The 15,308-nt window shown below is 42.1% G+C and overlaps 1 protein-coding gene across 6 annotated transcripts in view; it reads right to left on the bottom strand.

Annotated features, from left to right (window-relative positions):
- Positions 1-15,308, bottom strand: part of rsph14 (radial spoke head 14 homolog) — a 67,931-nt gene that overhangs the window by 13,026 nt on the left and 39,597 nt on the right. The window contains exon 8 of one of the 6 annotated variants that reach the window (XM_082187778.1): positions 11-838. The exons of the other annotated variants lie outside the window; for them this stretch is intronic. The gene's annotated coding sequence lies outside the window, so the exon portion shown is untranslated. Of the gene's footprint in view, positions 1-10; positions 839-15,308 lie in introns of those variants that run through there. 6 annotated transcript variants of the gene reach the window in all.

Raw genomic sequence — 15,308 nt, 5'->3', positions numbered from 1 at the left:
AAACACCCAAATACAGGATTTCATTACTCATCATGACATGACAGTTGAACATCAAGCAGAAACTGTTCAGTGTAAAGAATTCAGAGTACTTTACAAATGCATTTGAAATATATTATTCAGCATGATAAAGCTGCTTATTTTAGTAGTCCATAAAAAAACCCTAAGTAAACATTCTGTGACAGCCAATAAATATGACGGAGAATGACAGTGCTCTCTAAAGTGCTTCCTCTTCAGGCAGTGTCTCTGAGTTATTGATCTACAGGCTGAGCTTCTGAATTCACAAAAGTCAAAATCACTCAATTATTCATGCCTCAATGAACTCTGGCCTTGAACTGGAATGTGGATCTCTCAAAAAGAAAAATATGTAGCTCATATTTAATCCAGACCACTAAATAATAATAATAATAATAATAATACATTTTATTTAGAATGCGCTTTTCTTACACCCAAAGCGCTACAACAAGTACAGTACAAAAGTACATCTGTAAAAGAAAAAAAAAGACAGGTAGAGTAGAGTACAATATACATTCAGTGTCTCCAATTAAGACAAAAATACTATCTTAAAAAAAATTTTGTGCCAGCATTTTTTGTTCCCTCCCCTTTTTTTATTGGTTGCTGTGTTTCTCCCTGGCCCTCTGCTGTTGGTGTCTTCCTGTTTTCCCGCTCACTGCTATCTTTAAGTTTGTAGGTGCTGCTATTGGTCAGAGACAATATGTTGTGGTTCAGGATATAAGGCACTCTGGAGAACAGAAGAGGAGGAGCTTGGAGTGTGTTTGTTGGCTGTGCTACTGTTGTTGAAAAGTACTGACTTTGTGGTGGTTCGCTTGCTTGCTTATTGCTGAAGAGAAAAGGAAAGTACGTCACGTGACATACATCTTACATACAAGTAGAATTACCGCTGTTAGACACACTAGGGAGTAATGATGGGAAGTTTGGATCATTTTACTGACTCTTGTTCGATCTCGTTCATCAAAATGAACAAACCTTTTTTCGAGTCATTTTGTTAATTTAGGTGACTTTTAATGTTATACTTTAACAGGCAAATTCCCCTTCTTGATCATATTCTGAATTAAGAAATCATTATAATGCAGTCAAAAATAATTTACAGGGAACATAAATAATTACTTTACCTTCCTAGTCTTTCGTTCATTTGTTACGTGACAGACGCAATGAACAACATGTTCATGAACAACTCATCACTACTAGGGAAGGAGCGTGTGCAACTCTGTGTAAGTTGTTTTAGTAAGTTGTTAAAAATTCTTTATTTTCTTTTTTTGTTTTCAGTTAGTTTAGAGGGTGGGGATTAGTTGGAGTGGGCTTTGGTTTTGTTATTTTGTTTGTTTAGCACCGCTCATCATCTTTCTCTCTGTGGCTTATTTCAATTATAATTTTTCAATTCTTTTGCTTAAGTTGTCTATAGCTGTAAATAAGTTTTTGTTTGTTTTCATTTATGTAAATTATAATGTTCATATTGTAAATAAAGCGAACCACCTGCTTGCAGTAATTTGTCTTTGTGTCATTCGCCCACAGAACTCCACATACACCAAAACTATAGGAGCGTTTAAAGTTTATTATGTACATCTTTCTCATTCCTCTATTCCATCAGGGGACGTAACAACAACCTAAGGGCTGCCACAGAGAAGGCTCTTTCACCCATAGTTTTTAGTCTTCAAGAAGGCTGTTTAAGGAGAAAAGAGTCGGCGGGGAGGAGAGATCGAGAGGGCATATAGCGTAATTAAATCACATATAAATGATGGTGCAGTTCCGTGTATAGCTTTGTATGTTAAAATAGTTTTAAAATCAATGCGGGTATGGACCGGAAGCCAATGCAGGTTCCTAAACACGCCAGAGATGTGCTGACGAGAAGGAGTATGTGTAAGAACACGTGCAGCTGAGTTCTGAATGTGTTCCAAGCGCTTAATAGACTTTGCAGGTAGGCCAAGATAAAGGGCATTACAATAATCAACCCTAGAGGTAACGAGTGCATGGACAAGCCTTTCTGCATCAGGCAATATCCTGAGATGAAAAAATGCAGATTTTGACACGCATCAAGTGTCAAATCAGAGTAAAAAATAACACCAAAATTACGAACTTGATCAATTAGCAATCAATTAGTCACACGATGGTCACCTAGATAGGTGTGCCGTTGCTTGTCGCCTGTTTTTAAAATCTAAGCCATGAAAGAATAAAGGCGTTTTATATTTTTCTAAAAACAAATCACTTGAGTGCCTTGGATTGTTTTTTCTTACATGCTTTCTAATAATCTGACCTAGAGGAAGCATGTAAATGTTAAAAATGATTGGGCCAAGGACAGACCCCTGAGGAACACCATGACGTACCTGTCCGATGTTAGATTTATTGTTTTCTAAAACAACAAACGGGGTACGATCAGTAAGGTACGATTTAAACCACTCCGACACTATACCAGAAATACCAAGCCAAGTCTTGAGTCTCTCAATCAATATAGAGTGACACACAGTGTCAAAGGCTGCACTCAAATCTAACAGCACCAAGATAGTAAGGGCACCAGAGTCAGCAGAGACAAGGAGATTGTTCATTACTCGAACCAAGGCAGTCTCAGTACTATGTCCTGATCGAAATCCAGATTGAAAAGGTTCTAAAAGCTTGTTCAAGGACAAGTGAAAAGTTGTGACACAACACGTTCCAGAACCTTTGCCAAAAAAGGACACATCAAACCCAGGCTTTTTGAGAAATGGGGCCCTATCTTGCACCCAGCGCAATTGACTTTGTACACCGACGCATGTATCATTCCTATTTTGCACCGCGCAAAGCGCGCTTTTCCCTCCACAGAAGCACGTCGCTAAACTAGGGAATGAACTTGCGCTCCCTGGGCGGTTCAGCGCAAAAAAGGAGGCGTGTTCCGGCGCAAACGTTCCTTCATGCTATTTTGATGGTTTAGAAAACAATTGCGCCACTAACCAGGAAAAAATTGTTTAAAGTCAGTGGCGCGTTGCGCATGTTATTCATATGCTATTTTAAGGGCGCATGATTGGCCATAATCAATGTAGCGTGTGCACAACGCGCATACACTTTGATTCTCTCATCTACACAGAAGCAGCAGTTTCCATTTTTGCAAATCATACATTATTACGATAGATAGATAGATAGATAGATAGATAGATAGATAGATAGATAGACAATTTATTATAAAAGCATACATCTAGCTTACACATTTACCCAAATTATCATACGCCTGTTTAACCGAAGTTAATTTGGGTGGGTTTCTCCATTTCAATGTAACTTCTCTCTTTTACGGCCGTGACGAGAGCGTTGCTCTCCTTGGCTGTGAACCGCTCCTGGCGCGCGCCTGGCAAATCCGCCGTTACAATAGCAATCCGCTATGGAAAAAGTGCGTCTGCTCTTAAAGGGAATGTGAGATGACGCTCTGATTGGTTTATTTCACGTTACGCCCAAACCACACCTATGAATAATGAAGCTACTTCAGACCAACCCATTTTAGATTTGCGCCTGGTGCAAGAGTAATTTATCCCGCCGGGAAAATAGCAACAGCGCCGAGACCCGCCCACAAAGTTACTTGCGCTTTGCGCTTGACACTTGCGTTTCAGATCGTTAAAATAGGGCCCATGGTGTGATGGCAGCAACCTTAAGGGCTTGGGGAACAAGGCCAGTAATAAGGGAAGCGTAAACAATGTTCAAAATGAGAGGACTGATAGATGACAGACACTCTTTGAGAACATGAGTTGGAATAGGGTCCACAGTACATGTAGTGGAATTAATTTAGCCGGCTACGAATGTTGTAGTCAAACGACACAAATTCAGACAACGCGCTCAACGGTAGGATTTTGTAGCTGCTTTACGTGAACTTAGAAAAAAGCGTCCTCTGCATGTATTCGGGAGCGTCTCTTGCTACAGCCACAGTTAACACTGAAGGACGTGCTGCTGTTGGCTGGCCAAACGGAGACTGCCATGGGGCACACGCAAATGCTTCATGCGGCATCAGTGCACAAGATTAAATCTGCTCAGCGTGGCGTGCCACATCGAAACCAGAAATACCTCGGAAAATCTGTGAGTAAAACACGATCACAGTCTACTGCACAGACAAAACATAGTTACTTTCGTTGTGGGTCTGGTTCTCACTTGGCTAATGCTCCAGATTGCCCTGCTGCCAAAGTTTAATGTAAGAATTGTGGAAAAGTGGGAGATTTTGCAAAGGTTTGCCGCTCAGAAAAATAAGTGCAAGTACTCGATGCCCCTGAAATTGAGTTCATTGAGCGAAAATATTCCATTGTGGAGAAAGACGCCCTAGCTTGCGTGTGGGCTGTGGAACGGTGGCAAACATTTTTGTGGTGCCGATGGTTCACGCTTCAGGCGGACCATCAGGTGCTAACTACCCTGCTGGCGACTAAAGGTATGGAGCGTGCTGGAATGCGTGTCATACAAGCCAGGAGCCGAAATTGTCACAGCAGACTGCCTCTCACACCTACCCTTTCCCACATGTGAGGATGCTGATTCTACCATTGAACCAGATATGGAGGTATTCCTCTCTGCTGAACTCCATGCTCTTTCCTTGGAGGAGTTCTCCAAAGAATGCACTGCTTGTCCTGAACTGACAGCATTGCGACAGCAAATACTTATAGGCTGGCCTAAAAACAAGAAAAACCTTCCACCTGAGCAGGCATCATACTTTCTTGTCAGGGATGAACTTGCATCACAAGACAGCCTGGTCTTCAGAGGTTCATACCACCTGGTGGTGCCCATATCTCGGCGGGGTGCCCTAATTAATTAACCAGGGTATTGTAAGGACCAAACAGTGTTTCGTGACTTGTATTGGTGGCCTGGCATGGACCACTCAGCCCAGTCCGCAATTTCTTCATGCCAGCTATGCCAAACCCACGACAAAAGTGCAAAAACGCATACACCTCAACTTCAGCCCGTGCCACTTCCTTCTGCGCCATGGGAAAAGGTTGGAATGGACATTGTCGGACCATTCAAGTTAGGGACCTGGGATTGCAGGTATCCACTCAATTTAGTTGACTACTACAGTAAGTGGCCAGAAATAGCATTCACCAGTAATGTCTTTACTGATACTGTCACAGACTTTCTTGCCACAACATTCAGCCGGTTTGGCAACCCTCAAACATCAAACATGCAGCAAAATCATCTGCTTTACGAGGTGACAGAGTGCGGGTGAGGATACCTACACATGTGAAAAAGGGCAGGCCAAAATTCAGTCCGCCTTGTATATATCCTTGATGATGGGAAAGTTTGGAATGCAATACACCTGTCACCATGTCCGGTTCAAAACCATTCGGATAATGAACCTACAGAGGTTTCAACGCCGGTTGTCACACCGGTAGCTCAAAAACGGTCCAGAACGGTCAGACGCCCACCAGTCTGGCACAAAGACTTTGTTACATGAACTGTACACACATGCAAACTCATCACGATAGTACATCACTTAAGTTGTTAATTTTTCATATGTTACATGTTGATGTTGAATAGTGTATTAGCACAGTTCTGCTGCTTCTGTGATTGTATGTGTTGAGATATGCTGGAGTACGTAATTGTTGAGGGATATGAGGAAATATGCATTTCTTGTGTTATGGAATAAGAGACCTTAATGTACTTTCCACGTGATAACCTTGTGAGTGACAGTTTGGATGTACAGAGAGTGGACAGGGGGCCCAGGGAGAGTGGAAGCAAGAGCTGTAGCAACTGTGGCTCCCCTAAACATGCAACCAGAGATCAGTCATGCCCTGCCCAGGGTAAACATTGTCGTAATTGCAACAAGTTGAACCATTTTGCATGCTGCTGTCACTCCTCTCCTGCTTGTCATGATACTGTTGCTATCCCCATAAACACTGTACAGACCTCACAGCCTTCGTTCAAGCTCTGCACATGCCGTGTGGGCACAGCGCTCATTCCACTCCTCGTGGACACAGGGGCTTAAGTGTCAATCCTGAACAAATGCACACATGACCGCTTCTTCAGTCAGGTGCCTCTGGAAGCAGCGGCTAAACCCGTTAGGCTACGCCCATTTCCCCATCTCCACTCTGGGTGTGACCCGCCTCCCCGTCAGATATGATCAACAATATGTGCCTGCCACAAAGTTCTGTATCACCCGGAAGGGAGCTAACATTATGGGCCTAGACTTGTTCCTTGCCCTGGGTTTTACTGTGAGCGATGCTAGGGGCCTTCATGTCCTGCAGGTCACCACCTCCTGGCCTGACCGCTACCCACAACTGTTCAACGGGCTGGGCCGCATGACTGGATTTGTACACCAGCCTACTGTTGACCTGTCAGTCCGCCCTCTTATCCAGCCCCTACGGTGCATTCCCCTGGCTCTCCGTGACGCGGTGGAGGCCGAGCTGCATCGCCTGGTGGAGGCGGACATCATAGAGCCTGTCGACGCCTCGCCGTGGGTGTCTAACCTGGTGGTAGCCAAAGAGAAGGGGGGGCGGACTGCGACTCTGTGTCGACCTCACAGATGTAAACAAAGCCATCATCCCTGATAAGTACCCCCTACCTACAGCTGAGGAGCTCACTAGCCATTTCCACGGCTCCACTATTTTCAGTAAGATGGACTTACGTAACGGCTACCTGCAGGTTCCTCTGGCACCGGCCAACATGGACCGAACAGCGTTTGTCACGCACGTGGGGTTTTCAGATTTAAACGCATGGCATTTGGACTTTCATCAGCCCAGAGCTGTTTTCAGAAGATAATGTCACTCATACTGGCTGGTATCCAGGGTGTCACCATCTACCTGGATGAAGTGGTGGTGCATGTGCCCTCCATGACGATCACCTGGAGCAGGTCTTTCAGCGTTTCGAACAGCATGGGTTAACACTGAACTCATGAGAAATGCATGTTCAGGGTTGAAAAGGTTGAGTTCCTGGGCTTCAGACTTTCGAAAGGAGGGCATCGCCCCGATTATGTCCCACACTAAGGCCATTCTGTCCCTGCCAGACCCGCAGTCGCCATCCCAGCTGTCTTCCTTCCTGGGGATGGCCGCCTACTACCTCAGATTCATGCCACACTACTCTGACTCAATGGCCCCCTTGCGCCGGCTGCTCAGGAAGGATGTTACGTGGGACTGGATCCCGGCCTGCCACGAAGCCGTGCACGTCATCAAACGGCAGCTCACATCCCCACCCACACTGACCCATTTCAGCTTGATCGCGCCCACCATGTTCACCTGCGACGCCTCCGGGGTGGCGCTAGGCGCTGTGCTGTCCCAGACTCAAGAGGGGGTGAAACGCCCGGTGGCTTTCAGGTCGACCTCTGTGGTGAACTTCACGGGGCACCTGCTCATGCTCACTACCTGCTGGTTGTGCATAATCTTTATTCGAAGTGGCCAGAGGTTTTTCAGCTGAGCTCCATCACTGCACACTCCATCATCGACCGCCTGGAAAACCTGTTTGGGTGCTGGGGCCTCCCAAGTGTCGTCACAACGGATAACAGGCCCCAATTTGCGTATGCGGAGTTCACAGAGTTTCTCACAATACGGTCCATCAAGCATATCAGGATGGCAGTGTATCACCCAGAGAGTAATGGGGGGGTGGAAAGACTGAATAAAACTCTCAAAAATGGAATCCGAACCTGTCTGGAGGAAGGGAAAACCTTCAGCGACGCACTCCACCAAACTCTCCTGACAATCCTGGCATCTAAGCAGTCCACCACAGGAGTGTCACCTGCATTGCTCATGATTGGGCGCGAACTAAAGCAACCACTGGACTGCTTGAGAGCTGAGCCAGCTCCTGCACGTGGGAGCCCAGGGCTCCAGAAAGCCAGAGCTCAGGTGAAAGGTTCGCCGGCTCAGATGAAAGAGAGGTTTGATGCCACACACAGAGTGCAGACCCCCTCACTTTCTCCAGGGGTTTGGGTCAGGATCAAACACCTCCACCGCCAAAATAAGCTGCAGTCATACTGGTCAGAGCCCCTGCGGGTGACTAAGCAGTTGGGGCTGGCCACTTACAGACTGGAGAATGGCACTCGTTGGCACTCACATTCCTCCTTTTGATTCTAAACTGAACTCAAATGGCACTGAGAATTGGGTAATACAAAAACATAAATTACTTAGTTGGGGGAAATTGACAGATGAAACCATGCTGATGACCTGGGTCTGTGGTGGAGTAGTGAGTTTGACGTGTAATTAAACTCAAGGTTCTGTGGGGAGCGGACTGGATCGATTCCATTCCTAGAGCTTACGAACAAATCTTTGGGGTGTGGAATTAGGGGTGTGCCATATCATACCGTCCACGATAATACCGGTATACATTTTTACATGATAAAAAAGTGTCATATCGCGATATAACTGATATAGCGACGCAATGACGTATGGCGCATTACATTCCCTAGCACGCACAATAACAACACCTGTCTGAGCGTGAGAGCAGCAAGTCAGCCTCCAATGACGATTTAGTACCTAAAAAGGAGCTACTTCAATAGTATTTTAATAATTCCCGCAGGTCTATTCCCCCGCGCGTGAGTGTTCAGCGGTGCCACGTCTTCTCTCTCTCGCTCTCAAAATGGGTTGCACAAGTCAAGCGTCAATACAACACTCTTGTGTTTAGCAGTCAGGACATGACGGAATTGTCTTTTGTCACTTGCATCGTAACTAAAGTTGATCATTTTCACTTCTTTTTAAGTCTTATCAGTTTAAACATTTGCGATTTTAAACTATTCAGTACTCGCGCGCGCTCTCTGAGAGATGTTTACTCTGCGTGCATACTACAGTAAAGCCGTCTCACAAACAGCTCGCGAGTAACAAAAGTTCTTTTTCGCGGATTATATCGCTTTAACGGGGGAAAAAACACGCAAAATTGTGTAAAAATTCCGGTCATGGTTAGTATATTCGTAAACAGTCGGTTATGTCTGAAATAAGCATAAAACGCGTGTGACAGACAGTAAAACAGTAATGGATCCGGGCACTAGCTCTAAAAGTGACAGCAGCCATGTGTCTGTCATTAATGTTGTCATCAAAACAACAAAAGATAGCTTTCATTGTAAGGAATCAGAATTAATAGCCTATGTATTTAATTTAGTCAGGACTCAGGACTAGTGTTATTTTACATTTGATTACCTTATTCAGTTTCTGTAGTATTTCTGAATAGTGTTAGACCTACCCAAAAACTTTTCTCTTTATTTGTATCTTTATTATTTTGTATATATTTTTTGCTACTTTTTTCAATTTAATTCAAAGATTGAAATCAAGCTTCCTTGTGTTGTGTAAACTCTTAAAAACAAAATTACCCAATTGTAAAAACACAGTGAGTGAGCAAACATTTAGGTGAGATAAATGTAATAAAAAAACTTGTCTAAATTTTTTTTTTATATCGTCATAAATATCATTATCGCAAATATTCTTGAAATATCGTGATATAATTTTGAGGCTATATCGCCCACCCCTATGTGGAATGATGGGGCAGTGAACCCGAGGTTACCCCATGAGTCAGTCCTAGAGCTCCTCCAGTCCGATTTTAGGGAAAAAATCGGGTCCATCGGAGACGTCCAATATATTTCTTAGGTGCGCCGAAAGAACACCACAGACACAGTGTAATCACCATGGGAAAATCTCACAATAAAACTGGGAATTGAGGTAAAATTATACACCGGTGTTTTGCCAGAGGAGAAGTTTATCTATGTATCATCTTTTTAAACTTTTAATTCCTTTTAATACTTTACCTTGTACAGCACGCGTCGAAAACAAAAACGCCCATTGCCATAACAACGTCAGCTGTCCTGAGGCTTCCTACACAGTAAACTAAACACAGTAACGAACAATGACATATCAATCCGAGCGCGAGTGATGATGAAACATTGAAAGAACTAGTTATTCAACCTGAACCTCCATTGCAAGGACAACTCAAGCAGGACGTTTCTCAGTTTGAGGTACATTATGAGATGTTGTAACTGTAATTCCTCACCAGCATTAACAAGTGCATGTCCATCAACAAACTGATTATTTTTCTTGTACTTATTTATTTACAGAGTATTTTTCTAATTTATTGCGTGAACGTGGAAACTGTATCAATAAAAGTGCATACATTACACGAGCTCTAGCGTGAATGTCTGATGAAACATAAACGTTGGTAAAACAAATCTTGCACCATGCTTAATCTTTCCTCAAAGTAGTGAGAACAACAGACAATCTGCATTAATAGACACAATTTTAGGTAATAGTGGCCTACAACTGATTAGCAGAAGTATTTCAGTTATGACAGTAATAATGTGAGTAAACCAGTTAGCAGGAGAGCAACACAGTATAAAACTCAAAACTAAGTGTTTTGAACACCATCTTTCAAGAGCAAGCGGTTTGCGAATCCTACATTGTACAGTCGTCAGTAAAAGAAAGGGAACACAGCAAAAGTTTAGGATTATACTGCTGTGGTATCGTGGTAAAGATTAATTTTAACCACTGATTCTTCACATGCTCGTCCTTGGGCAGTGAAAAAGAAACGGGCTTTACCATCACATTGTAGTTCTTCTCGACATGATGCTTTCCAGTATCCACAGGAATCAGCTGCAGTGTTTGAGGTTCAAGTTTTCCCTGGTGTCTGCGAGTGCAATAAGTGCCCTTACGAAAAAGAAGTATACTTCAAGTTCATTTTATGAAGTATAGGCTACTTAAGTAATGTTCAAGTATATTTTTAAGTATACTTTATGTAGTAAGTATACTAATATCAATGTGTACTTGTAGTAAACTTGTAAGTGTACTATTTCAATACTGCTTGGGACTAAATTGGCCCACTTTTAGTTTATAAATGTATATGTTTAAGTATACTATAAGTGTAAGAGTAGTAAACTTTAAGTTCACAACTAGGTTTCTCATTTGTAATGCATCTGTAATACAAGTAAACTTATAAGTATACTAGTAGTTTACTATTTTTAATACAAGTAGTTTTTTGTTTTGTTTATGAAAGTACACACTGAAGTGTACTCTCAGTAACTACTAGTTTAGTAGTTTATACTACATAAACTTAAATACTTCTAGTTTACTATTTATATAAAAGATTGAGTACAAGTACAGGCCAAATATACTTGGACTTTTCACTCAGTATAAGTCAAGTACACTTAAGTATAATTTTAAGTATATTTCTGAGAAGTACATAAAGTATATTTTTGAGAAGTATATAAAATGTAGACTGAAAGTATACTTTCTTATTTTTAGTTTAAAAGAGGTATACTAATAGAACACTTGAATAAACTTCTTTTTCGTAAGGGTGAGCGGGCAATACGCTAATGTTTTGTAATGTTTCACAACGAAACGGCTTGTGACTCGTTTGAAAAATGATTCACTTCATTGACTCAGAGTCGACTCTTACTTTTGAAAGACAATAACTTTATATACGGTGTACTTTCAGATATAAAACTTTGCATGATGTTTTCATTCACTGAGCTATGTTACACACTACATGAAAGGTCATTTTCAAAAATCCATAACAGGGGCACTTTAAAAGAAAAAAGGGAAAAAACAAACAAAGCACATTGCCACGTGCGCATGCGCCTCTGCCTAGTCGCTACCTAGTCTGTGGTGTGCAGGAACCGCTCAGCAAAAGTGCATAGTCAATATCCTCCATCAAAGTTCAGCTGATACAATCTCTCTGCATCTTAGAGGAGACCGGTTCATTTAGACCAGCATGAAAAATCTCTTTGAGGGAAATGTCATTGAAGCCCACCTGGTCTGAAAGTCCATAGAACTCCTCGACATAGTCCTAAATGAAACTATTGCCTTGACAGAGGTGCTGGAGACGAATGGCTGGGTTCATTGTTTGGGTCTAGCTTTCTGTAATCAAAGTTCACTGAAGGCAAGTTGCACTGAACCCAAGTACAGTTTATTGAAACCAAAATATAATCCAAATTAGTGATGGGACGTTCGGCACAGAGGCTTCGAAGCTGGTATATAAAAAAACGAAACAACTCCCAGTGAAGCACTGTATTGGAGCTTGATTCGGTTTGCCATAACAACGTGATCTGTGACGTCCGAAGCTTCATTTTCGCATGCCAACCACGTGACTGCATTGAATTCTGATTAAAAAAATAGTACAAACCCTTTGTGCAGCTCGGGTGTCATTTGCTTCTTTGATAAGTAAATCATAATACAAATATTTACATGTGTAGTTTTGTGCATGTTCAATTTCAGTATTAATCCCAGTTCACAAGCACTTTTAACTGACCACTCCACAATAATCATAATTTATTTTTTATATAGTCCAACATGAGCCTTGTCTATGAACTCATAGGTTTAGGGCTTAAGGCAAAAGTTTATGTGAATAAGGCTACACGTGTTGATCAAAGCAGATCCCTAAAAAACTGCTACTGTACAACACTACAGTACACAATTCATTTTATGAATTGGTATAAAAAAAAAAAAAATTATACATTTATTCACCGACTCATGCATTTATTCACATTTATTAATACATGATGTAAGTAATGACATGTGAAAGACTGTTATTTTTATAGGTTAAATATTTGTATTGCCTATGGTTTTCATAACACAAACTGAATTATTATTTGAAACAATCGAAAATGGCTGGGTCGTCTGGGACACAATATGCAGATTTTCCACCTTTTGACCACAAGATGTCATTAGTGTGCACAGTGTTGAAAAGCTTCGAGTAATGAACCATTTTTTGATACAGTTGAGGGGGAAAGCCCAAGCGGGAAGGAAGTCGACCGGAAGTTGAAGCCGGCCGCGTGCCACCATCTTGTAGCAGAACTTCACCTGCTGTTAGCATCACATTGACTCCCATTCATTTTGGCGTAACTTTGACAGCGAATAACTTTACATCTGAGGCGTTTGAAGACTCCATTTGTCCATTATTTATTTCTAAAGAAACACGACAATGTATAAAATGCTCCATTACCTTGTATCTTACGTTATGGCCCCGTAGAAGCAGTTTTTGTAAAAGTAGGCTAACGATTGCGTCATAACCACACGACTCTGTCGCACAGTAGAGAGATTACCGTATGGACAGGAGGAGAAGCTTGCGGGCAATCGGGGGGACGTAGAGGCAAAATGACAAAATAATTAATCAGAATACCTAGCAAAAGTTTCTCCTGCTCCTAGCTCATGGACAGCTCCTACTCACACTCTCCGTCTCTGCAAGATTCGGAAGGGAATGATTCAGATTTCTCATGCCACAGCCACTAGAAGACAGACGGGTTGCTCACGTCACATCTACGTCGTCAAGCTCGGTTTGAGTCTGCGCGTCAGGAACGGAAGTCCTAAGAAATCGCTGAAAACGGGCTTCACTTGTCTCAATTGAGTTCAAATGAGATGACTCTGTCCACTTCTTATACTGTCTATGGGAAAGCCTCAATGCTTCACAAAGTTTCCAAATACAAAAGAACCAAAGACTTGACTTGAACTTGACTATGACCAGAACTTAACCTAAAACTGGACTAGACATGGACTCACCAAACAGTGGTTACACAAACAAAGCTAGACAAGAGACAAGGGAATATGAGGGCTGTATATACACAAGGACTAATGACAAACAAGAAACACCTGTGAGCAATCAAACAATGAACCAATGAGAACAAGACACATGAACAGGGGAAGCACTAGTGATGGCAAAATGAGGCTTCCTGAACCACTGATACCTCGCAGCCCATTGCTTCAGCCAAAGGTTCATTACTCGAAGCTTCATTCAGCATTGCTCACTAGTGACACCTAGCTACTGTGCAAAGAAATAGCAGACAAATTCATTCATTCTGAACCAGTTTATTTATTTTGTACTCGCTGTTGATGTATGTAACCTTTCATTTGCAATAATAAAAACACATGAGCAGACATTTGTCCATTACTGTGTATAATATAAAATATGTATCTTTCTCTGTCTGAATTTACTTGTGCAGAGTCACACACATAGTTAATTAAATATTTATTAACTGTTTGGATAGTGACAGACAGTATGAACAACAACAGTGACACTGTGTTGAGTGCAGTGCTTGGAGGGAGTGTAATAAAGTAAACTGCAACAGAATAGTCTGGAAGGAAGGATTACAATCGATTTTTTTGAGAAACAGAATTATTTCAAGTGTGTTGGGGTAACACACTTATTTAAAAAATGCCAGTGCCAGCTGGTATAAATGAGGATACTGATGCTTCTGTTGAGCTCAGACAGGGGAGGATTCCCTCTTTCTTGCTGTCTCCATTACCAGGAAAAAGGAAGAGTCACAAAAAGCAAACAAATCCAAAAGGACAATCCAAATACAAAAATCCAGAGCAATCCAAATAATCTTATCTAATTAATATAACAAGACTATAATATAGCTAAGCCTACTATAATTAATAATAACAATATATTATAACTATTCTAACCTGATAATGTAATAATATACAGCCCTAACACGTATACAGTATGACACAATAACGACAATGACAATGATAGTTATTTAACTCTCTGACTCTTTAACACTACTACATCTGCTTTTACTACTGCTGACAACACCCACAAGGTGGCGCGAGTTTCGAACCGCCTTTTATCAGAGAATGTCTAATAGGAAGAGAATTGGCACTCTCTGCTTACTTCCGGTTTCTGGACTGGCTGCAGTAACACGTCTCTGTCCATGCGAGGGCGCTCGCAGGCGAGTGCAGAATGAATGGAGGTCTATGGCGAAAAACCCTCAAAATCCACTTTTCTCAGGATATAATTTTTTTTCTAGTAATTTGAATGTTGTATTCGAAAGGAAATGCAAAGAAATTACACATTGCTGGGTGTTAGATTTTTTAGAGTCACTTATTTGGTTTAAAAAGTCTTTTAAAATGTCAATGACGTCAGAATGCTGACGTCATTAGCAGAATGCTAGCGTGTTATGGGCAACAACAACTCAACCTGTAAGAAATCGCAAAGAAATAAGTACTCGTTCATTCAACTTTCGACCTATAACCCATGTTGAACTTGCAAAACCTACAATAAAGTCTGAGATTTCTCAACGGCAATCGGGTGAAAGAGACACATTTAGCCGTCTAGCCCCATAGACTCCCATTCAGTCTGCACTCGCCCGCGATCACCTCCAGTGGAATTCTAATGGAACTGCAACCAAGATCGATACAATGGGGCTAATAGGAAGTGCCAAGGCTCTCCGTAGACGGGCTCTGCTTTTATCCAGAAGTGACACTCAGACCGAACCGATGACGTATCCACACAAACCGAGGCCTCGTTTGTCATCAGTCACGTGATTTTCACGTTAACAACACAAGCCTCGAATCGCGGCTTCATCTGGCACGCCCATTTTTTCTCGACACAAGCTCCGACGCCTCGGTTCAAATGTCACATCACTAGGAAGCACATGACATGATCACATGAGGGCAAGG

Source organism: Leuciscus leuciscus (assembly GCF_965113295.1).
Source record: "Leuciscus leuciscus genome assembly, chromosome: 13".
NCBI lineage: Eukaryota > Metazoa > Chordata > Actinopteri > Cypriniformes > Leuciscidae > Leuciscus > Leuciscus leuciscus.
Note: the sequence above shows the minus strand (reverse complement) of the source record. Positions and strands in the feature narration are given on the sequence as shown.